A 15180-nucleotide genomic window follows, 5' to 3' on the forward strand; every position below is an offset into this window, starting at 1 on the left:
ACCCCATCAGTTGTGCAATGATTGGTAGTTGGTCAATCGACCGAGCACAATCCTCCTCCACAGTTATATATTGCAAAACAAATGGTGTCCAAGTACGAGAACGAGGCACCAGTACCAGCACAGTCGCCGATAGTTCGCCAATTCACTGGTTAGGGGCACCATTTGGATACGCTTCACTAGCATGGGCGTTGGTTCTCTGTGGTAACCTGTAGAGGAGTTACTTAATTGTATATATCTAAATAAGTCCTCATCCAGTATGTTTTCCTAAATGTTACTAAAGCGATGATATTCAGTAGACCATCTTCATAGTAATTGTTTCACACCCAATTGATTCGTAATAGTATTTAAACATGTCACATCTACAAATAAGAACTGGTGTGTCTTTCTAACTCTATCTATACAGATAATAGTGGACGGATCATTATAGTCTTATCTAAGCAGGTCTACCTCGGTTGTAATACAAACTTAATTCCCATATACTGATCTAGTATCACGAACAAATTTTCTACCCGTCTAAAATTCGATTGAGTTGGCAGTCTGAACTATATAATCTGGCATACTGATCTATTCTATAAAACACATTGGTTGGTGCATGATTGATTCGAGTGCACTAATAGTACAATCCAGCGACAATTTTTTTTATGTATGAATGCCGCTGCACATTTCTAAATTCTAACGAAGAAGATAGGAAGTTGCCGAGTCTTTGCCCGGCCGGTCACACAAACTGACAACTAGACAAGAAGATATAAAATTGACCATCGGGCATCGAATGCTAGTCTTGTCTAGTCACACAAAATATTGTGCAATGACTCCATGTTCACATGTGGGCGGGCCCACAATTCCAGCTAAGCCGCCATGCATTGACTATTGACTTGACAATACACATTGGCTGTGGGAGTGTGGGATGATATATAAATTCAGCCAGAGACCTTCCATTTGATAGCAAATGAAGCAATTGGCTTCCATGGCCACGAACGACCTTCCTGTTGATCGCAATGGCGAGCCTCGTGCAATTTCAAAGCTGCACGGCAAGCCTTGTGCAGACTCAAAGCTGTATGAGTTCAAGGAGCAACTCTTGCTGCTGTCGACTCTGGTGGCAACGGTGACGTATGTCGCCGGGCTGAACCTGCCGGGCGGGTACTGGGAGCAGGATGACCCGGGAGGGCACATGGCCGGCGATCCGATCCTACGGGATACCCACTACCGCCGGTACCTCATCTTCTACTACTGCAACGCCACAGCACTCGCCGCGTCGCTCGTGGTCTCACTCATCCTCATCATCCTGAAGAGGAAGGACCATGTTTGGACAGTGGTGCTGCGGGTGGTGATGGTTTTGGACCTGCTCGGCCTCATGGGCGCCTACGGTGCCGGGAGCTGCCGGGATGCGTTTACAACCATCTACGCGGCGGTAACCTTCTTCCTTTTGGTATTGATCATCATCTCTGTTTTCTTGTACGTCTCGCTCAATGGTGGTGGTGAGGATAACTCCAACTCCAGAAACAATTCCAGCTCGCTCTCTGATTCCAACTCCAACTCCATATACGATCGTAAATCGAACCCTGATCCCAACTCCATCCCCATCTCCATTTCCAAATCAAATCCTGAATCCAACTTGAACTTGGACACCAAGAAAGAAGAGAAGGAGAAGATCAATGTGTTGATGTTACTCGCAACCTTTGTCGTCACCATCACGTACGTAGCTGGGCTGAACCCGCCCGGTGGGTTCTGGAGCAGCACCCAAGACGGACACCGTTTAAGCGACTCGGTGTTCAATCTAACGAGAAGGTTGCATGTCTTTTGCGAGAAGAGGAGATCAAATACTACCAGAGATCCAAAGCTGACTTCATTTTGATGGGTGATAGTAATACAAAATACTTTCAATTGATCGCCAATGGGCGGCATAGGAAAAAATGTATTTACAGTCTCCAACAAGATGAGGGGCGGATCGAAGGACAGGAGGAGCTCAAGAAGTATATCACCAAGTACTACAAATCTCTGTTTGGAGCGTCAGTTGAAGGGAACTTCACCCTTGACGAGACCCGAACGGATGATATTCCACAAGTCACGGCAGAAGAAAATGATATCCTAACGGCACCATTCTCGGAAGACGAGGTGAGAGCGGCGGTGTTCCAAATGGAACATAACAAAGCTCCAGGGCCAGATGGTTTCCCCGCAGAATTCTATCAGAATTTTTGGGATATCATCAAGACCGACCTTTTGGATTTGTTCAATTGTCTTCATGCCGACCAACTAGACCTATTTAGACTTAATTTTGGCGAGATTGTCTTGTTGCCCAAGATTAAGGAGGCCGAACGGATCCAACAGTTCAGACCCATATGCCTCCTTAATGTTAGCTTCAAGATTTTCACCAAAGTGGCCACAAATAGGTTAAACTCGGTAGCTGATCATGTTGTTCGGCCATCTCAAACGGCGTTCATGCAAGGAAGGAATATACTCGATGGTGTAGTAATTTTGCATGAGACTGTTCACGAGATGCACCGGAAAAACATGAGTGGAGTAGTATTCAAAATTGACTTTGAAAAAGCCTATGACAAGGCCAAATGGTCTTTCCTCCAACAAGCCCTAAGAATGAAAGGTTTCTCCGATAAATGGCGTCAGTGGATCCAAAATTTTGTAACTGGAGGTAGTGTGGCCATCAAAGTCAATGATGATGTAGGCCATTACTTTCAGACAAAAAAAGGACTACGACAGGGTGACTCCATGTCTTCAATGTTATTTAACATTGTTGCTGACATGTTGGCTATTCTGATTGAGCGTGCTAAGCAGGACGACCAGATAGAAGGAGTAGTGCCACATCTTGTGGATGGTGGCCTCTCTATTCTGCAATACGTCAATGACACAATTCTTTTTATGGAACATGACCTAGACAAGGCTCGAAACCTAAAACTCTTGCTCTCAGTGTTTGAGCAAATGTCGGGTCTCAAAATTAACTTCCATAAAAGTGAACTTTTCTGCTTTGGAGAATCTGTTGAGGCGGCTGCCGATTATGCTGACCTCTTTGGTTGCGCACATGGCCAATTCCCGATTAAATATTTGGGAATACCGATCAACTACCGGCATCTCACCATTGCGGAGTGGAAGCATGTAGAGGAGCGTCTAGAGAAACTATTGAGCAGTTGGAAAGGCAAGCTGCTCTCAGTTGGAGGACGACTGGTTTTGATTAACTCCGTTCTCACAAATATAGTTCTCTATATGCTTTCTTTCTTCCAACTCCCAAAAGGGGTCCTGCAAAGATTGGATTATTTTAGATCCAGAATTTTTTGGCAAGGAGATGGAGAAAAGAAAAAAAATATTGGTTGACCAAATGGAGCATGGTTTGTAGGCCAAAAGACCAAGGCGGCCTTGGAATTCATGACCTACGGGTCAAGAATGAGGCGTTGCTCAGTAAATGGTTGTTCAAACTTCTTACTGAGGATTATGTTTGGCAAACCATGTTGCGCAACAAGTATCTAGGCCAAAAGGCAGTGTCCCAGGCATATTGGAAACCTAGTGACTCGCACTTCTGGGCTGGCCTAATGGCGGCAAAGAAACATCTCTTTCGCTTTGGGTCTTTCGCGATAAAAGACGGGTCGGAGATTCGATTCTGGGAAGACATCTGGCTAGGCAATGCCAGTCTCAGAGAACAATATCCAGCCTTATATAACATTGCTCGCGATAAGAACAACACTATTGCGCACGTGCTCAATTCATCCCCGCCAAACATTTCGTTTAAGCGGGATTTGATTGGCCCCAGACTTATGTCATGGCATAATCTTTTGTCCCGGTTGGATTCGATTAACCTGACACAAGGTCGGGATGTGTTTCGCTGGAACCTTACTACATCAGGGTCATTTACAGTAGACTCTATGTACCGTGCGCTCACACATTCTGAGGTACCAGTGAGTAATAACAAAAAAATTTGGAAGTCCAAGATTCCACTAAAAGTGAAAATTTTCATGTGGTATCTTCGTAAGGGAGTTGTGTTGACCAAAGACAACCTCGCACGACGCAACTGGCCAAGGAGTAAGAAGTGTTGTTTTTGTACTCATGACGAGACAATCAAACACCTCTTTTTCCAATGCAAGTTTGCACATTCTACATGGTCAATCATCTAAATAGAGTCAAATTTATATCCGCCCACAAGTGTTGCCAATATATTTGGTTACTGGTTGGACGGTATTCCAAATAGGTTTAAAGCGCTTATAAGGGTGGGAGCGTATGCCTTAATTTGGTCGCTCTGGCTATGTAGAAACGATTTGGTTTTTAATGGAAAAAATGCTTCTCCTATGCAGGTTATTTTCCGTCGTACGCACTCGCTTCATATGTGGTCTATGCTACAACGATCGGAGCACCAATCGCTGTTCAAGGCGGTGTGTACGCGGTTGGAGCAGGTGGCTACGGAGGTTTTTTCCCAACATGGGTGGCAGCATAACCTCCGGATCGATCCACCACCACCTTCGACATAGGCATAGTGCCGGTCTATAGGACTTTACTGTTGCCGATATGTCGGTTTATATTTCATATTTTTTGTCAGACTTTTGGATTTAGCTGTGTGCATCTCAGTTATGCAGAGGCCGGGTGTTACTCATAATGTTTTATATCCCCCTGATGCTACATTCTGAGATAATAAAATCGCCCTTTATCGAAAAAAGCGACCCGGTGTTACAAGCCCGTGGTCGGTACCGTGGCCTTTTCGTTTGTAACACCACTTCATTCGCCGTGTCACTGCTCATCATCGTGTTGCTCTTGGAGAGGAAGCTGTTGAAGGACAAGCTAAGCAAGAACTTCACAGTGCGATTCATGGCGCCCTACGTGTGGATCGCCGTGGCTCTATTGGGCCTTATGGGGGCCTATGCTGCAGGGGGCTGCAGGGAAGCTGACAATACCACTCTTGTCCTTGCGGTCCCTGTCGGCGTATGCCTACTGCTGTGGTTTGTTACTTACAAAAACGGCTGGGAACAACTCACGGCCAAGCTTCACAAAATCAGTTGGGAACAACTCAAGGCCAAGCCTCACAAAACCGGCTGGGAACAACTCATGGCCAAGCTTCATGATGTTTCCAAAAATTTCAAGAAGCTGTTCAGCATTCTTAAAGGTATGGCTCCCGATATTTCCAAACTAGTGTGTCTAATAGTTATTCTACACCAATACTAAAAATTTATTTGAAATATCTTAAATTATGTACACGATATGTTGTAATTTTGATTTCTTTAATATCCAAGTAACATATTTTTTTTACTACATCATTCAAAAATTATTATATCGTGTGCATTATTTTACAAGATATTGTATCATAAACATATATTTACGCGCTCTGTTGGAATAATTGTGCGTGTTGGTTGGAATCCCTTAATGAGTTTTATTTTTGTGCTTGATTTTAGGACATCCTACACATACATTTGCTAGCCCACTCAATTTGAATTATCGTTTTTTCATCATGAGAATAAGTTGACTCTTACTTCTACAATCGTCCATGATTTAAATTGCAACCAATCCCCTTTTATTATAAAGACAAGGAGGGCACATCACTCACTCCTCTATCCAACTATAACCCATGCAAGTGATTACAAGTAAAAGATTTCCTGCTTTCTAGAATATGGTGTGATCAAGCACACAGTAAATGGATGTCTACGGAATACTAAACATGTTTAGATAGTAGTTATTTTGGAAAAATATTGATGTTTCCATACAAGAAGTGTCAGTAAAAGCATTACTGTGTAGCAGTAAACTTTCCAAAGCTTTTAACTATCCAATTAGGAAAAATGGCGGTAAAAGTTATTTGTGGAATTGGTAATTTGTGTGCACCGTTTTACTGCAAGCTGGTGGAGATTAGCACTCCTATTATATACATGCATATTAATTGTCAGAACACTCTGAGAGACCAATTTATGTGCATATGATGATTTTCGTGTACGTAGATACATAGTATTTTAAATATACAAAATTATTGATTTATTTACTAGTTGGTTACATGTCTGATTGATTGAAAATAAATATGCAGGCGGCTGCGAAGGCACGAATGAACAACATGAACAAAATACCCGCTATCTTGTTATGATCCTTGCTACTCTTGTTGTGACCATCACCTACCAAGCAGGATTAGATCCACCCGGAGGCCTTTGGCTAGACAACCAGGATGGGCACAAGATGAGCCACCCAGTGCTCTAAATGACACATCCTACTCGGTACAGGGTGTTCTTCTATAGCAACTCAGCAGCTTTTGTCACATCCTTGGTCGTCATCATGATGCTCCAGAACAAGTTTCTTCTCAACCGACACACACACTGGAAGCAACCCTGGTGCTGGACCTATTCGGCCTCGTTACTGCCTATGGTGCTGGGAGCACTAGGGACGTAAACGCATCCTTCTACATCATTGCCTTGGCGGGCATTGTCCTCGTCTATGTCATCGTCCATATCACCATAATAGACCATGCCCCTGAGCCGGAGGATGGCGCTGCTGTACTGAAGGATCTTGATGACAAGCGCAAGGTGCTACTGTTGGTTGCCATCTTGGCCGCTACCCTCACCTACCAAGCTGGTCTCACCCCACCTGGTGGCTTTTGGTTAGCGGATGACCAAGGGCTCGGTCGTCGTGCAGGTTTCCCCGTCCTCTCCAACAATTACCCTCGCCGTTACAATGCATTCTTCTACTGCAATGCGACGAGCTTCATGGCATCAATAACCCTCATTCTGCTCCTCGTCAATCCGAAGCTATACAGGCCAGGCATACGTTGTTATGCGCTTTACGTGTGCATGTTGGTGGGATATTTGGCCTCATGGAGTCATGGGTGCCTATGCTGCTGGAAGCGCTCGACAACTGAAGACTTCCATCTATGTATTAACCTTGGTTGGCATGGTCTTAGCCTTTATAGCGTTTCTAGTAGTGATTTGCTGGTTCATCATCAAGTCTGAAGCCAGCAGTAAAGATGGGAAAGATGAAGCAGCTCATAGTAATACTGACAAAAGCATCAGCAGCAGCACCACTACTACCACACCAGCATCAACACTAGTGTCGCCGCCGCCGACACCACCACCACCACCATCATCACCACCACTGTCACCAGCACCACCACAAGCAACAACAATGGCAGCAGCAGCAATAGCAACACCACAAGCAGCAGCAGCAAGGACAAGAATGACAAAGCGAAAGAAACAGTTGAATACTTTATGTTGCTAGGAATCCTGGCTGCCAGTATGACATACCAGATTGGCCTAAAACCACCGGGAGGCCTGTGGCAAGACAACAACAATGGACATTCTGCTGGCAACCCCGTCCTCCACGACATCATCAAGCGTCGGTACGATGTTTTCTTCTACAGCAACTCCACTTCCTTTATGGCCTCAATCGTTGTCATTGTCCTGCTCCTTCCATGGACGATGACCCACAAACGGAAACCGCCACTCTGGCTAATGCATATGGCCATTTTGCTGGACATGCTTAGTCTCCTAGTGGCATATGCAGCAGGCAGTACTAGGAAGTGGGAAACATCCAGAAACGTCATGTTCATCATCATCCCCGTCTTGTTATACATTGCAATCTACGCAGTTGCGTCAGTCCTCGTCCTGAAGGAAGGCCGAAGTTGCTGGACATGCTTGACCACCTGGTACCGTACGTGGCAGGAAAACAGGAAGCAGCTTACACAGTCTTCTTCCACAGGAAAGACCGTTGTGGCAGTGTGAACCTTGAACCCCAATGCTATAATGATAAGTGCACGACAAACCTGATGTCATGTGATTCTTTGTATAATCCCCAGGAAACATGTTGGAGGAACCACATGTTTGTAGATCCTTGTCTAAGTTCATGAGGAATTGGATCCAAGTGATGTAGCTAGGCTCAACCACGATCACAGTGTGTATATTTCAGATTCCATATTTTGGTATTGGGACATCTGGGAGGGACTAGTTTGTAGCATCTGTTTTCAGATAGTCCCTAAGGGGTGTTTGTAGCATCTGTCTATCTATTCGGTATTGTGAATGACATTCTATGTATGTACTGGTCTAGTATCATGCACAAAAGACATATATGGTCACTAGTCTGGTGTTCTTCCGATCAAAATTGTGCACCGCACATTTGCTAGTAACTCGGGAAGCAATTTAATCAGTTGGTATGTGCCAGTTGTAGCTGATAAGCCTCTACATTTAACAAATACCACCAGCTGGGTAGCTGGATGTCATCTCATCTCAACATTGCAAGTTGTTATATATATCCATTTGGAATCTCACTGAGCATCCTGATTTGACAAATATATCTGTTGTACACACATGAGCGTTAATCATTTGGCAGCTGAACTATCGCAGTTGACATCATTAAGCTAGGTTATAGCCAGCAATTCATTGTGAGAATTGACTTGGATTTGTTAAGCGAGTCTCGACCAATGAAGCCACCGTCTTGGCTGCTGGCTGGGTCTGGCTTGTTCTTAGTTTTGTACAGGCAGAAGTTAGCTGTACAAAATTTATTTACATGAAGAGCAGCTCACTTTGATGGCCTCAATTTGGCCCAAAATGAGTAGAAAACGGAGCTGTCTAGTTTCATCTCTTGTTTTCTGGCCCTTCTTTTCTTTGCTTCACTGTAAGTGCAGGAAATTGATACACGCATGATCTATAGGTCTGCATTTGTTTAACATATAGCCCGCCTCTAACGTCGATAAATCTGATGGTACCTTCATGTTCTCAGCAAGCAAAAGAAGGAAAGAAAAGGGAGGACGTGCATTTCCAAAAGCAAAAGAAAATGCAAATTTTAACATGGTCCTTTTTACATCCTCTTCTTACATGTGAGATAAGATGGTAAGAGTTAATCATGCCACTAATTAATGAGAACAATAGCTCAGATATACTCCCTCCGTCTCATAATGTAGGATGTTTTTTTGACACTAGTGTAGCGTTAAAAAACCTCCTACATTATGAAAGGGAGGGAGTATTTTATATTCTTACTTCTCAAGTGAAAAGGGAAGGTAAGAGGGATCATGTAAAAACTGCTCGTTTCTTACAAATAGCGTCCCAGAAAAGCGACCATAAATGGTGTTTTTGTTGTGATAGAGAGCAGTTGTTTTTTTTAAAAGGAGGATGTACCTCCGGCCTCTGCATCTGGACGATGCATACAGCCATATTATTAATTACTAGAAGAACGCCCGTGCGTTGCAACGGGGCCACATTAACTTTAAGAGTTCAATATTAATTATGTTAATAATACATTTAATATTCTCATACATATCAAGTGACACTGGCGACCTTTTTTGTCAATTTAGCAACGGGCTCAGTTGCAACGGGCTCTTTATACATATCAGACAACTCGCTACTACTTAAACTACAACTATGGCTACCAATATTTTTTTGTCAATTTAGCTCAGCAATAGTGCCTGGCTTAATAGACTGCTTTGCATTCACCCCCTCAAAAGACAGAGAGAACCAACTCAACATGTCAGAAGATTAACAGAAATTTCATTTGTATGGCATGAACATATAGCAGGAGCACCAACACATAAATCAGCAGAGAGCAGAGCACAGCATGCACACACTCGGGCCATCTATATCATACACACACAGCAACGCACACACACATCACGCTGGCATACACATACAGAAAAGCAGGCACACACGCATCATGCGCATTGGCCGGTGCGACGCACGCAGAGCAAGTACGTACGCACGGAGAGCAAGCTAGCAAGCACGCACGCGTCCAACCCCGCCGCTGCATGCGCTGGTAGAAGGTGAGGCGGCAAGGGAGACTGCACATTGAAGCTGCCCATGCAAGGCTGGAGGTGCTGGGCCGGCGACGGCGGTGTCGGGACGGCGCTTGATTCGTTCCCGGTGGGGCGGCAACGCGGCGATAGCTAGTGCTCGGGGATGGAGGTTTGGGGCGGGGGCAGTCGACCCGATGGCTGGCGAAGTTAACGGGCTCGAGCGGCTAAAAATTCGGCGGGTGGCGGCGGCACAGCGCGAGGATGGGACAGGCGGAAAACCTAGCGGGCGTTCAACTACCAATACCCACGCCTTTTTTAGGGGAATTGCTTGTGAAAATAACGTGCGACGACGACTTAGCGAGCGGATCCCCTTAAAAAAGACATAGCGAGCAGATTCCATTAAAACTGGTAGGAATGGATACGATTGATGACGTTGATAAATAGTGGTGAATGTTGGCCTAATTTACTATCATCATGCATGGAAACGAATCATCAAGAAAAAGAATACTTCCTATTACTACACTCATAGGAAGCTTCCTAATCTCTGCTACCAGACAGTTTCTGCCCAAACAAGGAAGGAAAGTTATGGACGTGATTCGGAAGGAAACAAACGTTATGAAGATTAATTAATTTAGATTTGATCTTTAGAGATTGATTGTAATTGATTCTTTTACATAAAGACATTACTAAATAATTTGCGTTAGTATGGAAAGTTCTGATCTGTTCAGTTTTTTTCGTTGTGTGAGAGGGTGAAGTGAAAATAAACCGATGAAGTGGGGGAGGCGACGAAAAAATCTACGACGGTTAACCTACGGAAAAAAACCGGACGTAAGTGGTGGGACGAAAAAAACCTGGAAGCGAGACTACCAACTGCTCCATTAGGAATAGAGATTCACAAAGACCATACAAGGTGATACATCAATAAGCCTGAAGCCACCATCTTGGCAACACCGTTGCTACATCGCACCAAAGTCTAACATCTAAAGCCGGGTGTCCCATCAAAGCCACTACCTGAATTGGGTCCCACACCGGTCTGGCACACTCCCAGTGAGCACCGCACGCTGCAAGGGCCGTCACCTCCATCTCCCTCAGTCCATCCTCAGAGTAGAACCAATGCATTGACCTTTCTAGGCCTCTCTGCCATCAACGCCACCATGACGCCAGATAGCTTCCTCCTCCTGCGCGAGTCCATCTCCAATACGCGCCCATCGCCGAACCTCCGCGGCGCCATGCCGCTAGGATCCGCCGTCGGGCTTGCGGTAGATGTAACACCGCTCCTCCTCTTGTCCCCTCCAGCCAACACGTGCTCCAAAACGATGCCCCTAGGAGGGACAACGACATCGAAGGTCCCATCATCGTCCGATCCGGTAGGACCCAGATCTAGGGTTTACCCCCCCCCCCCCCCCCCGATCTCGCAGCTGACTGAAACCGAATGGAGCTTCGCCGTGAAGACCAAAGTCGCCGTCGGCACGCCGGCATGGAGCCTCCAGCCGCCCCTCTCCGGCACTCCACACGCCACCGGTTGCCACGCCAGATCTGCGGCTTCCGACGCCCATCTCCAGACATAGACTCCACCGAGGGGAAGAGCACCATGCCCGCCATGGATCTGGCCGCCGCCGCACAGGCAAGGGGCACCGCCCTACCTGCTGCTCGCGGATCCAACACCGAAGTCGCCCCTGTCGCCTCCGGGTGATCCTGCAGCCCCCGCCGTGTCCGGCCCTCCACGCGTAGGACGAGGCACCGTAGCACCACCGCTGGACCTACATGCGCGCCGCCGCGCCCCGGATGAACGCGCCGCCGCCGCCCGAGGACGCCCACCAGCGTCGAGCCCTCGCGCGAGGAGGAGATGGGGCCTCGCCGCCGCCAGCACCTACCGGGCTTTGCTCGGCGGCGTGGATCGGCGGCGGCGAGGGGAGAAGAGGGGCGGGGGGACCTGAGGCGCCGGCGGCTAGGGTTGCCCCCTCGGTCGCTCGCGGGGGGAGCGACGCGAGGGGGGCACGGGTGAGTTATATTGATTGAGCAGAGCAAAATAGAGGCGAATCACTGGGTCATCATGACTCCGGCAGGTGATGATTCAGGAACGAACAACGTGGGAAAACTAAGACTTGAGATCCAGGAGGAGGATGTAGCCAGCTAGGTACAGCCACCGTGCAAAGGTTTACGGTGGAGAAGCAACTTGGCCCAAGTGGGTCAACTATTGAATGGCCACTTGATCAATTAGCTGATGGAACACGTCTCTGATGTTGGATTGGAATTGGATGGCTGCTGCGGAGGACCGAGGAAGCTGCCGCCACCACCAAAACCCACATCCACATGCCGACATGCCATGCGGACGCTGGCCGTTGCAAGCAAGAGGGGAAGAACCCAACAAGTTCCCAAGCTGAATTTTTCGTGCGCGTGTGTGTCCGTCTTGCACAAGTTCTTTCTTCTTTGTAAGACGGGGAAGGAGGATCTTTTGATTGAGATGTCCTGTGGTCAATCAATTGGGACAAGTGCTGGCATGACATGGATATTGGACAGCCTACATTATTCCGTCTACTTGAAACTTCGAGGACAAAAGCCAAAATTATTGCAAAAATCTTATGCTCGTCCAAAGATGTGACGCCCCCGATTTGATCATACACTAATCATACACGCAAACGTGTACGATCAAGATCAGGGACTCACGCGAAGATATCACAACACAACTCTACAAATAAAATAAGTCATACAAGCATCATATTACAAGCCAGGGGCCTCGAGGGCTCGAATACAAGAGCTTGATCGTAGACGAGTCAGCGAAAGCAACAATATCTGAGTACAGACATAAGTTAAACAAGTTTGCTTTAAGAAGGCTAGCACAAACTGGGATACAGATCGAAAGAGGCGCAGGCCTCCTGCATGGGATCCTCCTAAGCTACTCCTGGTCGTCGTCAGCGTGCTGCACGTAGTAGTAGGCACCTCCCGAGTAGTAGTAGTCGTCATCGACAGTGGCGTCTGACTCTTGGACTCCAACGTCTGGTCGCAGCAAACGGGTATAGGAAAGGGAAAAAAAGGGGGAGAAAAGCAACCGTGAGTACTCATCCAAAGTACTCGCAAGCAAGGAGCTACACTACATATGTATGCATCGGTATCAAAAGGAATAAGGGTATCATATATGGACTGAACTGCAGAATGCCGGAATAAGAGGGGGATAGCTAGTCCTATCGAAGACTACGCTTCTGGCCACCTCCATCTTGCAGCATGCAGAAGAGAGCAAAAGGTAAGTTCACCAAGTAACATCGCATAGCATAACCCTAACCGATGATCCTTCCCTCGTCGCCCTGTGAGAGAGCGATCACCGGTTGTATCTGGCACTTGGAAGGGTGTGTTTTATTAAGTATCCGGTTCTAGTTGTCATAAGGTCAAGGTACATCTCCAAGTCGTCCTGTTACCGAAGATCACGGCTATTCGAATAGTTTAACTTCCCTGCAGGGGTGCACCATATAACCCAACACGCTCGATCCCATTTGGCCGGACACACTTTTCTGGGTCATGCCCGGCCTCGAAAGATCAACACGTCGCAGCCCTACCTAGGCACAACAAAGAGGTCAGCACGCCAGTCTAAATCCTATGGCGCAGGGGTCTGGGCCCATCGCCCTTTGCACACCTGCACGTTGCGAACGTGGCCGGAAGCAGAACTAGCCCCCTTAATACAAGAGCAGGCTTACGGTCCAATTCGGCGCGCGCCACTCAGTCGCTGACGTCACGAAGGCTTCGGCTGATACCACGACGTCGAGTGCCCATAACTGTCCCCGCGTAGATGGTTAGTGTGTATAGGCCAGTAGGCAGACTCAGATCAAATACCAAGATCTCGTTAAACGTGTTATCTTGAAGACACCGCGAACACCGACCAGGGCCAGGCCCACCTCTCTCCTAGGTGGTTTCAACCTGCCCTGTCACTCCGCCACAAAGATCCACCCAGAGGGTCGTCGGGACAAAGGTCCTTTCAGCCCCCCAATCCGTGAATCACTCGTGGGTACTCCTCGAGCCAACCCGACTTTAGTCATCACATGCATCATGTATAAAGTATAGGTATATACCCGTGATCAACTCCCGAGTGATCACGGCCCGATAGTATAGCATGGCAGATGGACAAGAATGTATGGCCATTGATGATAAATTAGCATCCTATACAAAGCATTTAGGATTGCAGGTAAGGTATCAACAGTTGTAGCAACAATGACAAGCTATGCAGCAGTATAGGATTAACTGAAAGCAGTAACATCTACACTAATCTAATGCAAGCAATCACTAGTAGAAAACAGGGCTATGGTCCAGGCCGGCTCAGCCCATTAGTCCCGGTTCAGTGTAGAACCGGGACTAATGTGGGCATTGGTCCCGGTTCGTGAGCCCAGGGGGCCGGCCGGGCCACGTGGGCCATTGGTCCCGGTTCGTCTGGACCTTTTGGTCCCGGTTGGTGGGACGAACCGGGACCAATGGGCCTCGCTCCTGGCCCACCACCATTGGTCCCGGTTGGTGGCCTGAATCGGGACCAAAGGCTCCCCTTTAGTCCCGGTTCTTGCCATAAACCGGGACCAATGAGGTGCCTATATATACCCTCGCCCGCGAGCAGAGCACTCCAGTGCTCTGTTTTTCTCTGGCCGGCAAGGGGAGGGGTTTGTGGTGCTCTAGCTCACCTCCTATGCACATGAGGTGTTCGATGGAATGCCCGAGCCACACTACTTAAACTTTCTCCTCTCAAAGCTCGACCTCCAAGCTCCATTTTCCTCGAGATTTGTCTAGATTTACCGGTCCGTCACGCCCCGTCCCCGTCTTCACCGCCGTCGATCACCCGCGCTGATCTCATCACCGACACCACCGTGGTGAGCCTCTTGTTCTTATCTTCTTTCTGAAAGGAAAAATATTCTTACTTGTCTGTTTAGATAGATACTTGTATCATTTTCTTACATTTATTATTGCATCTTATATAGTGCGATGGTTTTGGTATCCGCCCCCGTCGGCCCTCGTCCTGTCTATGATTCGGATTTGGTATGTATATTATCTTCATAACTATTGGTTCATTTATTGTTTATGAAAATTATGCCGACCAACGTGACATAGATTTTATTTATCTAGGATGTATGTGAATCGGAAATGCCAACCGACCCTATTGTTGAGAGGTTAAATTTAGTTGAAGAAGAAAACAATTTGTTGAATGAAAAAATAAAAAAATTGAGGAGGAGAAGATGATATTGGAGTTGCATGTTGCGGATGTCGTCGATGATCACAAGATCAAGATGGATGCAATGCGCTTGAAGATTAGAAAGATTAGAAAATATGCCATTCATACTGAGGCTTGGTATCATTATGCCGTTGGATCAATTGTTACCTTGATTGCGATTATGATCGCATTTGTTTTCGCATTGAAATGTTTTACATAGTTTCAATGTATGGTTTAATTAATTAGATGCTCTGGAGAGCTATATGTTGTTAGATGAGAACTATGTATGCACTTTGGTTTTAATGTGATGATGAAC

The 15180-nt window shown here is 46.8% G+C and overlaps 1 pseudogene; it reads left to right on the top strand.

Moving 5' to 3' along the window:
* The first annotated feature begins 958 nt into the window (after nt 1-958).
* Nucleotides 959-7872, top strand: LOC125518160 (annotated as a pseudogene).
* Nucleotides 7873-15180: the final 7308 nt, after the last annotated feature.

Source organism: Triticum urartu, chromosome 7 (genome assembly GCF_003073215.2).
Source record: "Triticum urartu cultivar G1812 chromosome 7, Tu2.1, whole genome shotgun sequence".
Lineage (NCBI taxonomy): Eukaryota > Viridiplantae > Streptophyta > Magnoliopsida > Poales > Poaceae > Triticum > Triticum urartu.